The 23,740-nt window shown below is 39.9% G+C and overlaps 1 long non-coding RNA gene across 1 annotated transcript; it reads right to left on the bottom strand.

Moving 5' to 3' along the window:
- Nucleotides 1-965: 965 nt before the first annotated feature.
- LOC117976837 (uncharacterized) lies at nt 966-23,441 on the bottom strand. Its single transcript, XR_008621923.1, has 4 exons — nt 23,325-23,441; nt 22,302-22,631; nt 21,763-21,889; nt 966-1,811 (listed from the first exon to the last, which is right to left on the bottom strand). It is a non-coding gene; the product is annotated as an uncharacterized LOC117976837 (long non-coding RNA).
- Between the last annotated feature and the right edge of the window lie 299 nt (nt 23,442-23,740).

The following is a 23,740-nucleotide window of genomic DNA, read 5'->3' as shown; positions in this document are numbered from 1 at the left end:
TAGGTGAACGGAAAAGCTCTACTCATCCACACTCCTGGTCTCACCTGGGCAGATGGGGATGGAGACAGCCAATCCTTTTGAACAGAAAATATTTCCTGCTGCAGCTGCCGCTATAGCTATTATTATTATGAGCAATCTACTTCCTTCACAATGGAAAAACATATTGACTTATTCACCTGATCAAAACCGTTTTGAATGTCTAAAAGCCATTAGGAAATAATTGGGAAGCAGGGCGGGGGGATGCCCCATTGCATTTCTAGCACTTTCCTAACTGCCACCAACAGACTTTGGGTTTGTATTTTACATAAGAAGGAAATTCTAGGTCTGCCCCTCAGTGAGGGGGAAAAAGAGGAGGAGGGAGGTGAGTAGCAGGTCACTCATTTTTGCCTTTCTGACAGAAAGTGACATTTATCCTTACCACTCTGCCAGATTCCTGAAACTCTCATGTCTTTACAAAATATTTTTCTATTTAGTTGAATCAGGCAGCACAACTACAATATGTCTTCTCTCTGTGACTGCCTTTCACAGCCTTTGCCTTCACGAGACTTAGATGAGGTTTGGGTGATTCATGGCACTTAAACTTCTCCAGAGCACTTTTTCAATTGGAAAATTCTCCTAAACTGAATGCATCATCAGCACGGTTGTCCATGCATAAAAGAACTACAAGCAAAACAATGAGCACCATTTTTTAAAACCTACGCTTAAGCCAAGAAAAACAGTTATATCACAAAATGTTAAAAGACCTTATTTTTCAGTTTCCAGGAATCTTTCATGGAGAACATGGCCTATCTTAGTCTTAGAGCCCCTTATTCTAGGCTTTCTAAATTACAAATAAAAGAAATAGTTTATATTCAGTTTAGCTTGTTTTCAAGTTATTAACATGATATATAGCAACATAAGTAATGCCACCTGCTATATTTATGTAGAAGTGATTATTCCTCACCCTCATTAATTCTTTTCTGCATTCTCTGTGGAAATGCTTAGAAGTTTTTTACGTTTTAGGTGGTTTTCTCATTATTTTTATTTTTTATGTATTAAAGAAGCAGTCCTTTAATATATTTTAGTGTAGAAGATAGTCTTTTGCGAAAACATAAGTTATACTGATAAGCCCTGAATCTTACCTGGAACTTCAAATTAAAAATATTTGCCTGTATTTTTGATTCACAAATCAGCATTTTATAACGGAAAGGGTGCCTTAGTAAGAGTTGAGAGACACCAGCTCTAGTTCTGCTCATTATTGACTCAGTTTCCCCAAAGGTAAAATGGGTATCATATCCCAATGTCAGAGATATTTATTCTTTCATTTAACAAGTAATTACGAAGTATAACGATACATCAGGGAAAGCAGTGGAAGGCACTGGTTAAGAAACTGACTACACAAGATTGAATCTCAGTTCCACCACTGATGAGATATAAACATCATTTCTCCATCTACAAAATGGTACCCACGTCCTAGGTTTATTGTGAGTATTAAACAAGTAAAACATATGCATCTGTGCCTGGCACACATAGTAAACACTCAACACGTGTTAGGTATTGTTTTAACTGTTTTCTAAAGATTTTTCTAAAGGGAAATACATAGCCCCCATCCTCAGGAGGCTTACAGTCCAGTGTGAGGTTGATAATCAGAAGAAACCAATGACGTAATTCCTACCATAGAAAACAGTGTAAGAATGTAGTGGCACACACCTGTGGTCTCAGCTCCTCAGGAGGCTGGGGTGGAAGGATTGCTTGGGCCCAGGAGGTTGAGGCTGCAGTGAGCTGTGATCAGACCACTGAACTGTAGCCTGGGTGACAGAGCGAGACCTTGCCTAAAAAAAAAAAAAAAAAAAAAAAAAGATTAAAAAAACTAAAAAATAAAGCTATGTAGGAATGACTTGAGTAGACGTGAACTTCACTTGCCAGGTTCTGTTGAAAAAAACTGAAGCTACTTTGTTCTTCAAAAGTTACATTTAAATCCACAGGGTTAAACACGTGCTGTTGCATTGTGACTTCTCCTTGCAAAAATGAACATTTTTCACACCAATAAAAATGTTAGAAATTTTTATAATAGGACTTGAAATCAGAAGATGTGATGTATCAGTTAGAACTCTTATTATATGGAAAAGAAATTCAAATCAAATTCACTTAAGCAAAACGAGAATTCATTGCCTCATGTAGATGAGAAATCAGAGTTCAGCTTGCTTAACAAGGTCAGTATCTCCCTCTCCCTCTTTCTTTATTCAATGTGTGCTTCCTTCTCAGGCACGGTCTCCCCAGGGTGGGACCGGAAACCTCCAGGCTCATGTCCTCCCCTTTGAGTAGCCTTGGCATGAATAGAACTCCTCTGCCCATGGGCTCCAATCAGAGTCTCCATGTGACTCTGATTGACCTAACTTGGGTCACAAGTCCATTCCTGAACCAGCAGGGGGATGAACTACTCTGCCAGATTTTGGTCACATACCCACCTTTGGAGCTAGGGGTGTGATTATTTCCATCAGAACCACATGAAGTAAAAATGAGGAGTGGGCAGTTCCCACAAGGGAAAAGTGATGGTGTGATCTATAATCAGGAAGAGAGTTCAAGACCCAGATATAACATTAATAGCTGCGTAAGCTTGGGAAAAACTTCAGAACCTTCCTGAATTTCAGTTCCAACATTTGGAGAGGATGGGTATGGAACTAAATTACCTCTATTACCATTCTACCTTTTGAATTTTCTAACTCTATTACCCTTCTTTTCTAGGAAAATGACTAGTATAGGGCATGTTGAAAGACATATGATTCTTAGAAATAAATTATTCTACAGGAGGAAGATTTTATAAATTTCCTCAAATGGAGTTGTGATACAGAAGAATAAAGATGAAATGAAGTCAGATCTAGGTCTTGGGACACAACTTCCTCGTGGGGTGGAGGCGTGGAAAGGGTCATTACAGTCAGAGGAAATGGGTGCAATGTCCTGAGACAAGAAAGAGCATGAAAGCCAGACATAGTGGTATGTACCTGTAGTTCCAGCTACTTGGGAGGCTGAGGAAGGAGGATCCCTTGAGCCTAGGAGTTCAAGACCACCCTGGGGAACATACCAAGACCCCCATCTCTACAAAAACATGAAAGAAAGATGAAAGGAAAGAACATGAAATTTTTGGTAGGCTGTAAGTATGCTGGAGGGTGTGTGGAGTGTGGAGGCAAAAAACTGGTGGAGCTATGTCATGATGATACTTTATGCCCCTTCCTCCTGTGACCATTGAGAGTGTCTCCTGGTAGACACTGGGGGTTCTAAGGGAAAACTTTAAAGGATGAAATGGAGAGAGGTAAGACTTACAGATCTGAGAAATGTTGAGGAGATGGACAAGACAGTACTTGCTCATTCAGTGAATAATTCTGACCTGTTTAAATCAGATCAATGAAACTTTTAATTCACAAATTACATGCATAAAAGAGAAGACAATCTCATTCAGGGATGTTTGTAAAAAGGTGCATTTTTTACTCATATTCTCAGCAGTTAATCTTTTAAAAAATAGTTCATAAATTTATTTATGTTTCCAAAGTGCTAATACTAAAACCAATATTCATCATCACTTATGATTATCAGGGGAACCAGCCCCCAATATTTCAACATAGGTTCTTTCTATTTTCCTTAAGTGTCGGCCAGTCTGAGAAATAAAGAGAAAGAGTACAAAGAGAGAAATTTTACAGCTGGGCCTCTGGGGGTGACATCACATATCGGCAGATTCCATGATGCCCCCTGAGCCGCAAAACCAGCAAGTTTTTATTAAGGATTTCAAAAGGGGAGCGGGGTATGAACACGGAGTAAGTCACAAAGATCGCATGCTTCAAAGATCACAAGGGCAGAAGGGCAGAGCAAGATCACAAGGCCAGGGCAAAATTAGAATACTGATGAGGTTCCATGTCCCGCTGGGCACATATTGTCTTGATAAACATCTTAACAGGCAACAGGGTTCGAGAGCAGACAACCGGTCTGACTAGAATTTGCCAGGCTGGAATTTCCTAATCCTAGCAAGCCTAAGGGCACTTCAGGAGACCAGGGCGTATTTCATCCCTCATCTTCAACCACATAAGACAGACACTCCCAGAGTGGCTGTCCATAGACCCATCCCTGGAAATGTATTCCTTCCCCAGGGTTATTCCTTGCTGGGAAAAGGATTCAGTGATATTTCTCCTATTTGCTTTCTGCAAGAAGAGAAATATGACGCTGTTCTGCCCGGCCCCGCAGGCAGTCAGACCTTATGGTTATCTCCCTTGTTCCCTGAAAATCGCTGTTATCTTATTCTTTTTCAGGATGCCCAGATTTCATATCATTCAAACACACATGTTTTACAAACAATTTGTACAGACAACGCAATAATCACCGGGTCCTAAGGCGACATACATCCTCAGTTTACGAAGATGATGGGATTAAGAGATTAAAGTAAAGACAGGCATAGGAAATTATAAGAGTATTAATTGGGGAAGTGATAAATGTCCATGAAATCTTCACAATTTATGTTCAGAGACTGCAGTAAAGACAGGCGTAAGAAATTATAAAAGTATTAATTTGGGGAACGAATAAATGTCCATGAAATCTTCACAATTTATGTTCTTCTGCCGTGGCTTCAGCTGGTCCCTCCGTTTGGAGTCCCTGACTTCTCGCAAAATATGACGTTGAACATTTCCTATACAATCTTCTCTTCCTATGGCTGGCTTCATCTCAAAAGCTTTCAGTAGGTGCCTTATGACTCAAAGCCATAATAACACTTTGGTGACTGTCATTCCTAATTAAATCTAAATGGCTATTTTCTACTCCTTATCCATGTTTCGGTGCAGATACTACTTCTTCCAGGAAGCCTTTCTTGATCTCCCAATCACCCCCATACAAGTTAAGAGACTTTTCCAAGTATTCCCAGAGCCTCTGCCCTTCCACCGTCATAGAACTCACCTCACTGCATGATAATTGCCTATCAGTCATCTGTCTCAACCATCAGAATGTTGGCCTCTGAGGACCATAACTATGTTTAGCATGTTTACTATTATCCGCTTAATGTTTGATTCAACATCTGTCACATATTGAGCACTCAATACTCCTTGAATAATCAAATCAACGCATGAATAAACAAGTAGGAATTGAGAGAGTCGCTGTCGATCAATCACCATTCCACAATTTATAAACATATAGCGAGTGCCAACTATGTTCCAGGAATAATGACAATGTTGAATTTATATTTTAAAGGACAATAATTATAACCACTTTTTTCCTCTTACCAAAATGAAATGGTATTGTATTGCTTAATCATTCAGAAGGTTGCTTTTTAACTAGTTAGTACATAGCAGTCAGTTTCAGCCTTCCCAAGATGGTCATCTTTGGAATGCCAAAAATGAAATGCTTAGAAAGACCATAGATCAAAATAAGCTGTAGCAGCCCTATGCAGAAAAGGCTACCCCTAGAGACCTGATAAAGGAGAGCCACAAATCAAGTGAGCTCTTTTTATTTACTCCTACAAAATTTATCACCATTAAAGCTTTTTGTTTGTTTAACACCCTTTATTGCCAGCATCTGTCATTAACGCAGTTCTTATCTGTTACATCTATTGTAAAGATCACTTAACCAGCAATTGAAACTTTGTATCAATATAACTGGAGACAAGGTATATAAAGTATAATAGTATAAAATGATCAGTGCCTAACACGAGGCAGGAGCTGGGAGACTTGAGTGTAGATGGGATTCAACAACTGAGTTTTACCGTCCAGTAGAGGAGTATGGTTGTGAGGGGAAGAAAACAGAGCACCTGCTAACTAGAAAGTGGGAGGATATTTAGGATTGCAAGGATATTCTAAATGAGTTGATATTTTAGTATATCTGGGTCTGCAAGGAATGTGTCAATTAAGAGGGAACAATTGAAAATACAGAAAAGAGGGAGGAAGAAGGCCAGAGAATAGTCCAGGGGGCTCCAGAAAGACAGGAGAGAGGACATACCTAGAAAACATCTACCTGGGGAAAGTCAATGGAATCAGAGGAGGCTGACCAAGGAGCACTTCCTGGCAATGCTTAGAGTCTAGTCCTCCAGGGTACTACTTCTGATCTAAGCTTCATAGAACCCTGGGACCAAGGGATTAGTACAAGGGGTCCAGGAATTCAGAAGTGAGCTAAGCATTATAAGCTGACAAAATAAACACTTATTCCCAGCTGGACTATTTATTTAAAGTACATAGATGCTGTTGTGAATACTTCCATACAAACGCACTTAAAAGTGTAGTGAATCCATTCTAAGGCAGACATAAGGTGCTTCTCTTTTTTTAACTTTAAAAGGCATCCTTATTACTCTGAAAGAGTGGGAGTTTGGGTCTAGATAATGTGGAATCATTCATGATTCCCGAAATAGGGAATAACATGATCACTGCAGAGTTTTTTGAAAGATCCATGTGTCAGCAGTGGATCAGGTGAATTGAAATAGGGGAGAGAATCGAGGCAGGAAAGAGTCATACAAGCCAATCCAAAAAGCCCTGAACAACTCTCCGCAAGCATCTCACACCACCTATATACATCCTGTCTCTTCCTGACATTTCCTCTCGGCTTCCAAAAGAAAACAATGCTCCCAAGGATCCAATGTCGTTTAAAATAGCAAACCTGGTTTTTGTTTTGAATGCCCTCTTTTTCTGAAGATAGAATCAGCTCCAGCATCTGGACAAAACAATGGGATCTGTGGTTCAATCCGGCCACAGCTGTGCAGTCCTTTCTAAAGAGTGTGTCTGTCTTAACTTGATAGAATTCTGCTGGGAGAGCAGCAACAGCGGGCTCTGACTGCGGCACTTGCAGCCCCCTAGTGGGGCCTCAGCGGTTCCAAGTTGTAATAAGATTGGCTGAGAACAAATGCAGATAAAATAGTAAAACCATAGTAGGTGAATATAAGAATGTCTTGAGATGTAATGAAGTATTTTCTATAAAAGTCCCATCATGGAAAAAAAATACAACAAACAATAACAGCAACAAAAGCTAAAGCTGATACAATGAGACTGAGTTTAAGAGAAACTGAACATGGAGACAGGAGGAATGTTGATAGAAAAATAAAGACTAAAAGAGCAACATCGTTTGCAAAATGGCTATATGTCGAAATGTAACTGACAAAACTGCCGTCCTAATGAGGGAGTAAGGGTCTTTTCCTTTTTTATTTTTATTATTATCTTTTTTTTTTTTTTTTTGAGACGGAGTTTCACTCTTGTCGCCCAGGCTGGAGTGCAATGGCATGATCTCGGCTCATTGCAACCTCTGCCTCCCAGGTTCAAGCGATTCTCCTGCCTCAACCTCCCAAGTAGCTGTTATTACAGGCGCCTGCCACCACACCCAGCTAATTTTTGCATTTTTTGTAGAGACGGGGTTTCACCCTGTTGGCCAGGATGGTCTCTATCTCCTGACCTCGTGATCTGCCCTGCTCAGCCTCCCAGAAGTGCTGGGACTACAGGCGTGAGCCACTGCGCCTGGCCAGGGTCTTTTCACAAAGGGCTGGCAGCACAGCCTGCAAGGCTGAGGATCACAGCCACAGCTTCACTGGGTCTCCACAGTCCACAGGGTTTTCTTCTGGTGGTGTCACCCTACTAGATTGACTGCTTGCTTAATTTGGAAACTTGGGGTTGGTTAGGGGAGGAAGAATCATTGTTTTGTTTTGTTGTTTTTCTCTAGAATTTTACTATCTTTTCAAACACAACAGTAAAAACTAACTGGAATGGTGATGCTTAGACATGTTGTGTCCTCTGTGCTAATTACTACCTTCCATACAGTCCTGTTGTGTCAAAATGCAAAGCACACTGGTAGCTGTTGGTGACTCACTGATAGTCACCAAGCTTGTGGACCCTCCAAGGAGCACGAACTGCTTGAAAGCCAGGGCTGTAGGTTGGCAAGTCACACCTAAGACTGTGGGACTAGTAAAGAAAGGCCATTAATCTCTTCATCCCTCTCATCACCCCACATCCTCCCACTGCACTCACCCTCCCTCCACTGCAAACTTAGGCTTCAGTTCAGGATCCTACTTTGTCCAAAGAGAGAGAAATCTATCCTACTCGAATATCCCATGCTCCCTTGTTGATTCACACCAATAAATAATTCTCACAGTCTGGAAAGTCTTCCTTATCTTCAGCCAAAATCTAGGGAGACTGTCACCCTATTTCTTCTTTTCTGTCCTCAGGGAAGATACATTAAAGCCATTCATTATCTTTTGTGTAAGATCCCTTTGTGTCAAAGAAAAATTAGATTTGCTCCTGATCTTAGAGAAACCTCACATTTTACAGCTGGAAGTGATATTAGAAATCATCTCAAGCAGTTACCCTCTCATTTTCATCCCACCCTCCACAACTTAAAATATGAAGGAACTGAAGCCCAAAGAGGTTAGGTGACTTGGCTAAGGACACACAGTGAGTTGATCAGGTTTTTCCAGGGCACTACATATTTTTTCTCTGGTTCCTTTAACATTTCCTCACGTATTTTTCAACTACAAAAAACGCTGAGCTTCTTTTGAAAGTAACAACCTGTACCCAGGTGATCACAAGCCCTAATGCACAAAGAGGCTCCCAAATGTGAGAGGAGGAAGCTAACATAATAGGAGTGGTGTATTAGTCTGTTCTTACGCTGCTGATAAAGACATACCCGAGACTGGGTAATTTATAAAGGAAACAGATTTAATGGATTCACAGCTCCACATGACTGGGCAGGCCTCACAATCATGGCAGAAGATGAAGGAACAGCAAAGGGATGTCTTACATGGCTGCAGGCAAGAGGGCATGTGCAGGGGAACTCCCCTTTATAAAACCATCAGATCTCATGAGACTTACTCACTATCATGAGAACAGCTTGGGAAAAACCCACCCCCATGATTCAATTACCTCCCACCAGGTCCCTCCCTCAACTCATGAGGATTATTACAATTCAAGGTAAGATTTGGATGAGAACACAGAACCAAACCACATCAAGTGGCAATACTGTAGCAAACTAAATTTCCTATGTCTAGTATAAAGGTGGCAACCCTGCAGGATGGTTATTATCATCACTATTATTCATATCAAAAACTATGACTCCAAGTGGCTAAGCAGCTTGTCCATGGGCCCCAGCAGGTGGACAGCACAGGCAGCCTCTGAACTCAGCTCTGCCTCCAAAGTCTTAACAACATGGGAGATATTGGTTGTGATTAAGAACATTCATTGTTATTAAAAACATAGGGCATATTGAAAGTGCTTTTTTAAATTAACAGAACATTTGTTCCTAAAGTATTACATGCTTTGTTTGTAAGTTTCTGCATTGAATCTTCAAGACTTTATGTAGAAGTTAATCTGAGTGTTGTCTCTTTTAGCCTGTAAGATGCTGGAGAACAGAAATCATATTTTTTAGAGAGTGGCATAGGCAAATATGCAATAACAAATACTACATTTTACTGGTCTGAAGTTGACAATGCTGAGTATAAAAGGAACATTTTCTCCAGTGTCAATATGCCCTGCCTGTTCTTATCACTGAACTAATTTTGCTTTTTAAACCAACTGGCTACATGGCTGTCCCAGATCCAGTCTCCATTCTGCCATTACTGCCCATTACAACTACATGCACTATTACATGACATATTTTGTGTAGCCCATCGCCTTCCCATCGTTTTTCAAAGGTTGTTTTTATTTCCCCTGCATAATCACACTACCTTTCACTGTTCATGCTTCCAGTCTCTCCTCCCAATTCACAGGGTCACTGTAGACTCTGATCTTACTCCCCAAGGATCTAGAAACCTGATGACTCTGTTCTGCCAAGCTTTGGAAAATGTCTCTCATTAACTGATGTACTGTAGTCAAGGCTCTTCTTGTTACATGGAACATAAATTCTCTCATGCCAGATCAAGAAAGCAAGAGGGGTCTGTTCAGAGAATGTGAGACAATCTCACGCTTTCTAAGGGCAACAAGTAAAATGGACTATTATTTCCAATGTATTATGCCCACTCATTGGTTGATGGGCATTTAGGTTGGTTCCATGTTTCTGCAATTGTGAATTGTGCCACTACAAACATGCATGTGCATGTGTCTTTTTCATATAATGACTTCTCTTCCTCTGGATAGATACCCAGTAGTGGGATTGCTAAATCGAATGGTAGTTCTACTTTTCATTCTTTAAAGAATCTCCATACTGTTTTCCCTAGAGGTTGTACTAATTTACCTTCCCACCAACAGTGTAAAAGTGTTCTTTCACCATATTCACTCCAATATCTTTTTTTTTTAATTTTTTTAATTACGGCCATTCTCACAGGAGTAACGTGGTGTCTCATTGTGGTTTTAATTTGCATTTCCCTAATGATTAGTGATGTTGGGCATTTTTTCATATGTTTGTCAGCCATTTATACATCTTCTTTTGAGAATTGTCTGTTTGTGTCCTTTACTCACTTTTTGATGTGATTACTTGTATTTTTCTTGCTGATTTGTTTGAGTTCCTTGTAGATTCTGGTTATTAGTCCTTAGTCAGATGTATAGTTTGCAAATGTTTTCTCCCACTCTATGGGTTGTCTGTTTACCCTGCTGATTATTTCTTTTGCTGTGCAGAAGCTTTTTAGTTTAATTAGATCCCATTTATTTATTTTTGTTTTTGCTGCATTTGCTTTTGGGTTCTTGGTCATAAATTCTTTGCCTAAGTCAATGTCTAGAAGAGTTTTTCCGATGTTATCTTCCAGACCTTTTATGGATTCAGGTCTTAGATTTAAGTCTTTGATCCATCTTGAGTTGATTTTTATATAAAGTGAGACATGAGGATCTAGTTTCATTCTTCTACTTTGCAGCTTGCCAATTAACCCAGCACCATTTGTTGAGTAGGGTGTCCTTTCCCCACTTTATGTTTTTGTATGCTTTGCTAAAGATCAGTTGACTGTAAAGATTTGGCTTTATTTCTGGATTCTCTATTCTGTTCCATTGTTCTAATATGACTATTTTTATACCAGTACTATGCTGTTTGGGTAACTATATCCATGTAGCATAGTTTGAAGTCAGGTAATGCGTTGCCTTCAGAATTGCTCTTTTTGCTTAGTATTGCTTTAAGCCCTCACTCCTGATTAAAATTTTCAGTGTGATACAAATAGAAGCAACTTACTAAAATTGACAAAGGATATAATACAGAAATATATGACAAACATCTTACTTAAAAGTAAAATATTATAAACATTTACATTAAAATTATAAACTGAACAGTGGTGCCTGCTAACAATACTTCTTATTCCACATTATTTTCTGTACCTCTATATCCTAATATTTATTCATGAGAAGACAATAATATGTTTGTGGAGGTGATATAATTGTATATCTAAAAATGCCCAAAATAAGTAACTGAAAAACTATGAGGACTAATAAATACACTCTAATGATGCACTAGATTTAAACATAAATTCAGTGCTTTCCTATCTAAAAGCAATACTCAGAAAGAGTAAAAAAAAAATGCATTGACAATTGCATACCAACAAACAGTATACCTAGAAATAATCTTTAAAAGCAAGCAAGAAATACAGACAGGAAATAATATTCTGCTGAAGGACATTTTTAAGAGGAACTGAGTAAATAGAATACATTACCATCATCTTGAGTGAGAAAACTCAATATTCTAATTGCTCTTAAATAATTCACAAAGTCAATGTAATTCCAATAAAAATCTCATTGAGAATGTATTTGTGTATCTGTCAAAATTATAAAGTTTATCTAGAAAAGAAAACGTATAAGAGCGAAAATATTTTGAGAAGAGAATAGTTTAGTCAAATTTGATCTATTAGTTATCAAAGCATAATATTAAAAAAACACTATAAAGTATAGTAATTAGAACAGTGTGATATTAACACTGGTATAGAAAGATGAATTAGCCAAAATAGAAATACATGCGCAGAGCCACGTACATATGAAAATTTAGTACACCATTATGATGGTACTTCATAATAATAGGAAAGGATATAATATTCAATAAGTGGTATTTTTAGTGGTGGCAGGGATCTGAGTTACACCGAGTTACCACAAGCGTATTCGTATGGGTCTGTAGCAACTTCAGTCCTTGCCTCCTCAGAACTTGACTGAAGGACATAAAGCAGAAACAGAGACCAAGGCAAGTTTCAGAGCAGGAGTGGGAGTTTATTAAAAAGGCTTTAGAACAGCAAAGAAAGTAAAGAACCCTTGGAAGAGATTCAAGTGAGCCCCTGAAAGTCAAGGAGAAAAGAGAGACAAAAGAAGCACCTTTAAATTTGATCCTGGGACTTTATAGGCTCACCTCTTTCCCATGATTCTTCCCTTAGGGTGGGTTTTCTGCATGCGGTGCCTCCTTACCCTTGGGAACTGAGCACATGCAGTATGTTTAGGATTTGTATGCATGCCCATCTGAGGCTTTCTTCCTTTTTCGGGCGGAGTGATCCGGGAAGATCATACTTCGCCATTTTTGTCTCTTAATGTGCATGCCCAAGAAGCTGCTTCTCTCTGGGGCCCGCATTCAATTAACATTTTAATGTTAACAGGTGTGGACCATCAGAAAATGGCCTCTCCCTGGGGCCGGCTGCCAATTTATCACTTTTAAAGATGCAATGCAATAACTGCCGAACCATCATCCAACATTTCTAGTGGGTGGTGGGAAGAGCCCTCTCCTGCCCTGCTCATGCCTATCTACCTGTAACAGTATTGAAACAACTAGCTACTCATTTGGGGAAAAAATTAAGTTTAATCTGTATATTATGCAAGTCATAAAAATATTCCAAAAATGTTAAAAATCTAAAAGTTTTTAAATTAAAACATCTGTGTAGTAAAGAATACTACATCTGTGTAGTAAATTTACCCAAAGAGAGGTATGACCTTTGTGCCAGCTCTTGGGAAGTAACCTCTAAACCCTTAAAATACCTCCAGTGATTGGAGTGTCTTTGTTATTCATAATGGGTTCCTCAGACCACACCTGATAGTCAGATGACTCATAATGGGCCCCTAGATAGTTTGTGCTAAAGAGTTAACTCAAGATGAGGACTGGCCACACCAGAAAGACCAAGGCCATGATTAAAGGGTTGGGGCTTTGAGCCACATGGTATCAGACTGATCTCCCCAACAGAAGGGGCTGGAAATTGAGTTAACCACATGGCCAACAATTCAATTATGCTATGCAATGAAACTTCAATAAAAACTTTAGATATCAAAGCTTGGGTGAACTTTCCTGGTTAGCAACACTCTGAATATTGTCACACACCAGAGCTGGAAGCAGTAACATGATGAAGAAATCCACAGGGAGAAGATAACTGGAAGCTATGCATTTGGACCCCTCTCAGACATCACCTATGCATTTTTTTAATCTGGTTCTGATTTGTATTTTTTTGCAATGTTAAAATTATAATCATAAGTATAGCACTTTGGGGCATTCTATGAGTCTTTCTAGTGAATTATTAAACCTGAGGGTAGCCATACGAACCTTTGAATATGTAGCTAGTTGGTCAGAAGTAAGGGTGGCCCCAGAGACCCCCAAACTTGCAACTGGCATCTGAAATAAGAGCAGTCTTGTGCAGGGCTGTGCCCTTAACATTGATTTTCATAAACGTTTTATTGTTATGGTTTGAATATGTCCCCCAAATTAATGTGTTAGAAACATAATTGTTTCACGTGTCCGTGTGAAGAGATCACCAAACAGGCTTTGGTGTGAGCAACAAAGCTGTTTATTTCACCTGGGTGCAGGCGGGTGGAGTCCGAAAAAGGAGTCAGCAAGGGTGATGGGATTATCATTAGTTCTTATAGATTTTGGGATAGGCGGTGGAGTTAAGAGCAATGTTTTGGGGGCAGCGGTGGATCTCACAAAGTACATTCTCAAGAGTGGGGAGAATTACAAAGAAACTTCTTAAGGGTTGGGGAGATTACAAATAACATTGATCAGTTAGGGTGGGGCAGAAACAAATCACAATAGTGGAATGTCATCAGTTAAGCTATTTTCACTTCTGTGGATCTTCAGTTGCTTCAGGCCATCTGGATGTATACGTGCAGGTCACTGGGGATATGACGGCTTAGTTTGGGCTCAGAGGCCTGACAATAATTACCATTGTAACAGTACTAAGAGATGGGGCTTTTAGGAGGTAATCAGGCCATGAGGGCTCTGCCATCATGAATGAATGAATTCCATTATCACAAGAGTGGGTTAGTCATCATAGGAGTTTGACCCCCAATTTGTCCTTCTGTCTCCCGCACTGACTTCTGCTTTCCACCACAGATGATCTTTGCCAGATGCTGGCACCATGCTCTTCGACTTCCCAGCCTCCAGAACCATGAGTCAAATAAAATTCTGTCCTGTATAAATCACCCAGTCTGTGTATTCTGTTATAGCAGCAGAAAATGGACTAAGACAACATCCAAAATAAAATAGAGGAGAATATTTCAATAATATTAGCATATGCGAGGCCTTCCTAACACAACTCAAAATACAGAAACTATAAAGAAAAAGATGGACAAATCTGATGATATAAATATGTAAACTTTCTGTACAAAAAAAGGATACCATAAAACAAAATTATAAGAGACAGATAATGAGATATATTTGAAACCCATAATAGACAATGAAATGTTATTTATTAAAGGAATTTCCTTAAATCATAGGAAAATGACAACTCAAATTTTCAAATGGGTGAAGTCTATGAACAGGCAATTCATAGAACTACAAATATAAAAAAAAAATCGCCAAAAAAGAGACCTCTTCAATCATAATCCAAAAATGCAAATTAAACAGTGAAATATTATTTTTTAGTCTTTAGAATGGCAAAAAGTAAACATCTAGTATTCACAAAGACTTGAGCAAAGCAAGAACCTCCTGAACTGGTCAGTGGAAGATACTTTGTTTCAATATTTTTGCTCTTGAAATTTGGCAATATCTGACAAAATTTAAATATGGATTCTTCTGAATTTGAAGAATCTATGCCATAAAATCATTCACATTGTAGTGTCCCCCTTCCCTCTCAGCTTTCTTTTTGTGTCCTGACCAGAAATCACAAGAGTGTCTTGACCACTCTGTGACCCAGCCAGCTGCAGGATTTTTTTACTCAAACTGGGGCCTTGAACATTTCCAGGCACTGATAAAGGTATCTATGTCGTTGCCCAAAACACTGAATGAAACTGGTCCTGGCCTTGTACCAAATTCCTTAAACTCTCACACAAACTTCATACCCTGACCCTCTTGCTGTAGATGTACCTAGATAGAACACCCCTTTTCTCTTGATGTCCCTCACAAACATTGCTGCAGTACTCTATAAGTAGGTTCCCCTAATAAGCGCTTTGGACTAATTACCCTGGTATTTAGTCCTTCTTTGAAATCCCAACCAGCCTCATATCTGGTTTGGGGCATTCTCTTGTGGGAATTCTCTTGCCACCATTTTTGGGGCAATTCAAACTGCATGTTTGGTGGATGAAAACACACATATGCACCAAAATGTACATGCAAGTATGTTTCTGCTGCAGTTTTACTTCCAGCAAAAACTAGAAACAACTTATATGCACAAACCAGACACTGTTTAAAAAAAAGGGGGGGGCTCCATTCACATCCACTCATGAAGAAAGCTCTCTAAGATATATTTTGTGTCACAATACAATATGTTTAAATATATTATACTTTTATGAGTCATATACTACACATGTGACATAATTAGGAAAAGTTGTATTTAAAAAAAAAAAAACCTGCAACAGTTCACCACATTTTGGCTTTCTCAATCACCCTTATGGCCTCATCCTAGTTGGAAAGGTTGAAAACCTAAAAATCACTAGGATTCTGGATACGAATAAGGCTTAGCATATTAGAGAAACTCAACACAAGATTTGGGAGGTGGATGTCAGGCAGAGGCAATTTCCCTGTTCATCTTGGCTGTCTATTTTGCTTTTTCTTTTTTGAATTTTTATTTTTCTGAGACAGGGTCTTGCTCTGACACCCAGGCTGGAGTGCAGTGGCGCCATCCTCCTGGGCTCAAACAATCCACTCATCTCAGCCTCACAAATAGCTGGGACTACAGGCACATGCCACCATGCCCAGCTAATTTTTTTTTTTTTTTTTTTTTTTTTTGAGAGACAAGGTCTCCCTAGGTTGCCCAGGCTGGTCTCAAACTGCTGAACTTATGCAATCCTTCCTCCCCAGCCTTCCATAGGGCTGGAATTACAGGCGTGAGCAACTATGCCCAGCCTTGGCTGTTTATTTTGGCAAGCAAGGTTATAGAAACAGCTTTTCTTCAGAAATATTCTAGCTTCCTGGTGCTGACATGCAGTTGTGGTGACAGCTCGTATAGTAGTGGATTCTTGATTCTGGCTTTCTAATCCATGACTTACAGCCATAGGTGTCCACCTTCCAGCTTTCTGGATGTCAGGAGGCTGTTTCAGTAGTGAGCATGGCAGCAGCAGCAACTTTTTGAACTTGGGGCCGCATCTACAGTGATGAGTTGTTGAACTCATGCTAGCTCCCCTAGTGAGTCAGTTCTAGATCATTCTAGAATCCCAGCCTATACCTTATTCCCATATCCCTTTCAATGATTTTGTAAGCACATAAAGCCCTGTTATGGTTTGAATGCTTGTCTCCTCTAAAACTCATGTTGAAATTTAATTGCTATTGTGATGACATTGGGAGGTGGGATGTTGAGGAGGTGTTTACGTAATGAGGACTCTGTGCTCACAAACGGACCAATGCTATTACCATGGGAGTGGATTTGCCTCCTTTTAGTCTTTCTCGGGCACCATGTGATGTCTTCCACCATGTACAGTGCAACAAGAAGGCTCTCACCAGATGCTGGACCTTGATATTGGACTTTCCAGCCTCCAGAACTATGAGCCATCATTTTTCTGCTCATTATAAAGTACCCAGTTTCAGGTATTCTGTTATAGCAGCACAAAATGGACTAAGAAAGTCCCTGTCTTAAATCTCTCTATGTTTAGAATGCCTAGAGAGTTTTTCATTTTCTTCACTGAATCTTTACTAGGTGAGAATAGGGAAATTGGCACAGAGACCCAAATCATTTCACACTGGGAAATTCTCAGGTGTTTCAGCCATATTTCATTTTGAGATGCAATGCTTTAGGAAGTGAGTGTCTGCCTGAAGTTTCCCAAATATATCTGTAATACAATTTGATTGGCTTCCTAAATGCCTCAAGACTGGGGGTATCACCTAGAGGCTTGGCAACAAAGATGTCCCTAGTGGGTAGCAGGGCCTCTAGTTAGCTACGCTAGAGCTCACTGAGTTTATAGGTTTGGGAGGAGTTATGTCAACACAGAATTACTTGAATTACTTATTTGACAAGATTACAATAAACTGCCATCTAAAGAATAATTTTTCCAGTTTTAATATAACTTAGGGTTTCCTGGCTTTATAGACAATCACAGAATACATTATGGTCAAATTTCCCCAGTTCACATATAAGTTAACAACTAAGTATACAACATTATGCCTTTAAAAGAACTCAGAAATCCTAACTTGCATTCTAGTGCTTTTTTTTTCCACCCTGACACCATATAATAGACATATGTTGCCTTTATTTTCCCAGCATCCTTTTCCCCTTATTTTGGTAACAACATCTCAGTGTTCCTCAGGAAGCCATGCCTCCCCCACCCTCAGTGCAGAGTGAGCAGGCCAGCCACCGAGCCCATACTCGCAAACCCAATGATAGGCTTCAAATGGGTACATAACCATTTTGGTCCAATTAGACTCCCTTTCAATATTGTAATTGGAAAGCCTGGGAAAGAGAAGCTTTCTTTTCACTGGGGGGTAACTACCCTGGAGCTGCTGCGGGGGAGATTCCACCCAGGAATGAAGCCACACAGACCTGAGAGACAAGGATCCTGGAGGCATATTGAGGACGAGGACCTCTTCATGCTTTTCAGCCTCATGAAGCAGTAAACTTCCTTTTCTGCTTAGGCCAGTTTGAATTGGATTTCTTTCACTTGTGGCCAAAAATCCTGACAACAATTGCCCTGAAAATTATAAAATGTCTTACTTAAAAAAAAAAAAAAATCTTCTTGGCCTGGCACAGTGGCTCATGCCCGCAATCCCAGCACTGTGGGGGGCCAAGGCAGGAGGATCACTTGAAGTCAGGAGTTTGAAACCAGCCTGGCCAATATAGTGAAACCTTGCATCTATTAAAAATGCAAAAATTAGCCCAGCATGGTGGCATACACCTGTAGTCCCAGCTACGCGAGAGGCTTAGGCAGGAGAATTGGTTGAACCCAGGAGGCGAAGGTTGCAGTGATTTGAGATTGCACCACTGCACTCCAGCCTGGGTGAAAGAGTGAGACTCTGTCTCAAAAAAGAAAAATAAAATTCTACTTGACCGCCTACTATTTGGTATTTATAATTCAAAAAGAAATGAGGCAGCCAGTTCTTACTCTTCCTTCAGAGATTCAGTCTTACAGAGGAGACACATAGGTTTTGTTGTTGTTGTTGTTGTTTGTTTTTTATTTTTGTTTTTTTGAGACAGAATCTTGCTCTATCGCCTAGACTGGAGTGCAGTGGTGCAATCTCGGCTCACTACAACCTCCGCCTTTCGGGTTCAAGCGATTCTCCTGCCTCAGCCTCCTGAGTAGCTGGGATTACAGGTGCGCGCCACCAAGCCCAGCTAATTTGTTTTCTATATTTTCGTAGAGACAGGGGTTTCACCATGTTGGTCAGGCTAATCTCAAACATCCGCCCACCTCAGCCTCCCAAAGTATTGGGATTACAGGTGTGAGCCACCGAGCCCGGCTGGTTTTGTTTTTTAATGTAATACAATGAGGGAAGTCACACAGGTCAAAAGAGCTCTTGATGCAGAAATGGGACAAACTAAATCAGCTTGGAGGTTGGTCAAGGTCTTCACAAAGAAGGTGACATTTACATGGGCCCTAGAGAGAAAGCATAGGGTTTCCCCCAAATAAGGAAGAAAATGAAATCAAGGCACTTCAAGTGGAGGATTTTCAGGTCAAGAATGGCAACTCGTTCTGCGGAACTGAAGTACACAGGACACTAGAATGAAAACCAGAAGTGGAGTTGAAAAGGCAGATGGTGCAGCGCACCAGCATGGCACATGTATACATATGTAACTAACCTGCACAATGTGCACATGTACCCTAAAACTTAAAGTATAATAAAAAAAAAAAAAGAAAAGAAAAGGCAGATGGGAGCCAGCATGCAAATTTCGTTACTGTGACCGGATAAGGAAATTAGATTTTCATCCTGGAGACACTGTGTTGAGACTTGCAGGGATTTTTAAAGGATAGTGTTATGATTGGATTTGCACTTTAGAAAGATAATTCTAGCTGTACTGTGGAGAGCAGATCACAATGTGGGACCACTAGGAGCATGTGGCCACTGTATTTAGGAGTCTATGTCTACAGTAGTTTACCGCGTGAGGAAGAATATTAATAGATGCTTCATCAAGATGCAAAGGAACCTGAGATCTATTTAGCAAGACTCTGAGAGATTTAAAGAGTAATTACACATAATGAACCAGAAAGGCAAGGGCAGTGGGGAGTTAAGATTTCTATCATGAGAGGCTGGGCACAAGAGAGGAACAGCTTTGAAAAGGAAAGTAATGAATGGCTTGGGACATAATAAATTGGAGATGTTAGACATACATCAAGGCTAGAAGACAAAGATCAGTAACAAAAAAGATAGGGTAATTACAATCACAGATGCAATAAATAACTACTGAGATAACATACAGGCCTTGGTTAAAAATCTTAATTCCAGACCAGGCACAGTATCTCATGCCTATAATCCCAGCACTTTGGGAGAACAAGGTGGGAGGATCACTTGAGGCCCAAAACTCAAGAATAGCCTGGGCAACATAGCAAGACTCCATCTCTACAAAGAAATTTTAAAAATTAGCCAGGCAGGTTAACATGCACCTGGAGTCCAAACTATTCAGGAGGCTTAGGTGCGAGGATTGCTTGAGCCCAGGAGTTCGAAGTTACAGCGAGCTATAATGGTAGCACTGCACTTAAGCCTGAGTGAAAAAGTGAGACCCTGTCTCTAAACCTTAAAATCTTAATTCCACCACGTTTTAACTGTGCAATCTGCTTGAGATTTTTCTCATGTGTATAATGGGAATAATATCACTTCTCCGAGTGGCTGAATGAACAATATGAGACCACACATGGAGAATAGCTATACATTTCATGACACAAGAAGTAAACCCTAAATAAATGTCAGTATCTTTCCTTCCTCCTACTGGTTCTTGCTCCCTGAAATTTTATAGCTAACCTATGTGGCCACAGGAGTGAGGTAATGACCAAGCATTACTTGGATACATCTACTCTGCTGTATTTGAGAGAAAAGTACAGCGTAGTGGTTAAGAGCAAGACCTATAGTTCAGACATTTAATCACAAAGACTAGGGCAACCTCGCCTGTTCTTTACAGTTACATAAATATGCCATACCTTTAACACAACTGCATAAATTCAATATATTCTGAAGGAATAAAAGGTAGATTATAATCACATATTCCCATATGTGGGTTTAAAGAGGAATGCTGACTTTACCAGTAAACCACCTTTTCTTCTGGTCCATCAACTGGAGTTTTTGTATTCCTGTCAATGAGACTTTAGCTCTTGTAATTGGTAGATTTAATAAGTATTTTATTGACTATGAACAGGAAGTTGATTCTTAAGGGAAGAAATATTAAAGATTGATTTTGCAACTTTCCATTATGTTACATGATGGTTGGTTTCATATTAAGAAACAAGTTGCAGATGTTTTTTTTCAGAATAATAATCAATGTCAGTGTATGATGTTTATGGGTATTTCTTGAGAACATGGAAAATTTTATCTGAAATCAGTGAGCTCTCTTGGTGCTTCTTATTTTTCACTTTTTCCTGACCAGTTACTAAAATTGCTTGAAATGCCATAGAAAGACAAAGAATTCAGGCATGCAATGAATATTGACTTGTGTATTTTTCACTAACATTTGCTGACCTCTTAGGTCAATATGTTTTGAAGTTTACTTAACAAGTCAATATGATTTATTTCAGTTGAGATTTAGATTGTTTTAAAGTGTCAGAATTGTTTCTTGTTTACTAACATAAAACCACTGCCAGAGTATAATAACATATATGTTAAAAACTAGTTCTTTTGAGAATTAGAAGTGTCCTGCAAGATTATGGGTTTTTTTTCAAAATAATATAAGCAAATTTAAAATGACCCTTTGTCTTTCTCTCTTTCATTTCATGTGCCCTTATTTCCTTCAAAGAGCTCTAATGTCTAGAAAGTTGTACAAACAATTAAGCTAAATCATTTTGTAAGCGGTTCTATGAAATGCAAGAGTGATTTTTTTCTTAAAGTCCAAATGTGTAACTCAGCTTACATGAGCATATAAGCATATTTTGCTTAAATTACATTTCCATCTGACAATATTAATTTCATCAAGGAAGCTTAGTATAAAATTAATTATAGCTATCATTTATGTTATTTCATCTTCCCCTTCCATTGAAGCTTCAATGAGAATTCATCAACTGAAGGGCATGATTCACATTTTAACAACAATAATAAAGAAAATAACCAAAACTACATTTTCCCCCCCTACTAGAATTCCGTGACTAAAGACCTATCTCTTAATGTCATCCGAAATGTAATAATATATTTTGAGGTTCAGAGGAAATGCTTCCAATGGATATAATGAGAGCACTTCTAGTCATATTCTCCTGCTGACATAGAACATTTCAGTTTCATTGACTTTGGTGAATAACCTCCTGTGATTTTTTAAGAAACAAGTTTCAAGAAAGAATCTGTGCAAGTATTCAAATGCCATACTGTTAAGCATGAAGACAAGGACACCAGCTTTTATTCACTCACCAATTCCAGAACATCGAGATTTACATAGAAAATAACCTCAGCTGGGCACAGTGGCTCATGTCTGTAATCATAACACTTTGGAGGCTGAGGCAGGAGGATCACTTGAGGCCAGGAGTTTGAGACCAACCTGGAAAATAAAGCAAGACCCTGTCTCTACAAAAAATTTACCAGGCAAGGCGGCACACACCTGTGGTTCCAGCTACTCAGGAAGCTGAGTATTGCTTGAGCTTAGGAGGTAGAGGCTACAGTGAGACATGATTGCGCCACTGCACTCCAGCCTGGGCAACAGAACAAAACCTGGAGGAAGGAAGGAAGGAAGGGAGGGAGGCAGGGAGGGAGGCAGGCAGGCAGGCAGGCAGGCAGGCAGGCAGGCAGGCAGGCCAGGCGGGAGGGCGGGCCCATACTTTAGAACTTCTCCCCAGCCCAATTTCCCATAAAAGTTCACTGTTGGCAATGGAGTAAATGCTTCTAGGAGTTGGCAGTAAGGCATGATTCGGGTTGCAGGGAGCAACATCAAAGCAAACAATAACAATACACACCTCAGGCTGGGCCAGTGGTTCATGCCTGTAATCCCAGCATTTTGAGAGGCCAAGGCAGTTCACTTGAGGCCAGGAGTTTGCAACCAGCCAGAGTAACATAGTGAGACTCTGTCTCCATCAAAAATTTAAAAATTAGCTGGGCATGATGGCACATGCCTGTAGTCCCAGCTACACAGGAGGCTGAGGCAGGAGGATCACTTGAGCCCAGAAGGTCGAGGCTGCAGTGAGCTATGATTGTGCTACTGTACTCCAGCCTGGGCCACAGAGTGAGACTCTGCTTCCAAAAAAAACATATACACATTTCAGATATCCAACAAAGTGAGAAGATCCCTGAAAAAGACAAAGACTTTCTGAGGTGTACAGAGATATGGATAATTATTTTAAAAGTCAATTTTCATATCTTCAACTTTATTTGTACATCTTCCTAGAACTGACCTGCCTGAGAACCTGGGGGAGGATTAGCCTGTTTCTCTTTCATTCCTTCCCCTCCACAGCTGTTCGGTACTATAGGGTTTCCACTTCAGGAATAAAAAACTCACCTCTCACACACTGTGAATTGAATTATGGTGTAAAAACTTCCAGGATGACACAGAATGGGACATTCCAAACACTGGTATAGGTGAAGCCTCCCTCAGTCATCATGTTCATTCTACTGGAGAATGGGGAGGCAGAAGTGAAGGCTATTTCTTTTAATCTTACCTTTTCCACCCCTAATTATAGTCAAAGAATGAAGCACTTCTGAGAGAGGAGCCTGGGAAGGCAAAGCAACAAATGTGGGTAGAAATGGAAAGAGTGTCACTCTTATTCCATCCAGGTGACAACACCCAGCAAGATTCCAGGCCTTTTCTATGTATCTCACAATAGGAGATGTTTATAAAAAACAAAACAGAGTGTGCTGAGAAATACCAATTTGCTGCAAAGCCAGTCTTTCTGCATTTTCACCGTTTTCAGTAATAACGGTTTAGTGTGAAGATCTATAGATGAGATACTTATTGCATCCTATTGTCTACCTTTTAGGCCCACCTTTGCATGCCAGCCAACCAACTGCATTCCAGGGTAACCTCATTATCACTCATCTTCTACCCCAGTGCCTTTCTGCTGCTGCCATGTGGGATGCCACATTTGAAGTTTGCATAAACCTGGAAGTGGGGTAGAATTAATATCTCATGAGGTGACCCTTGACCAATAGTAACAAGACCCAAAGTCTAAATACTCCTCTAATACATCCCTCGGGTGGGCAATTTTGAGGCATATCTGACACAGTTCCTCAAAGGGTCCCTAAGAGAACTGAGCTGCAGTTGCCCACAGCGGTGACCCAACTCAATAACATTCCCCTTTGATTAGCTTTTCCTTCTTCTTTCTTTCAACCCTTCCTATCTCCCACTCCCATTCCTTGGGAATCACTTCTCAAAATAAGCCATCTGCATGCAACACCTTGT

This window comes from Pan paniscus, chromosome 17 (assembly GCF_029289425.2).
Source record: "Pan paniscus chromosome 17, NHGRI_mPanPan1-v2.0_pri, whole genome shotgun sequence".
Taxonomy (NCBI): Eukaryota; Metazoa; Chordata; class Mammalia; order Primates; family Hominidae; genus Pan; species Pan paniscus.
The sequence above is the reverse complement of the archived record's forward strand: the minus strand, read 5'-3'. Positions and strand labels throughout refer to the sequence as shown.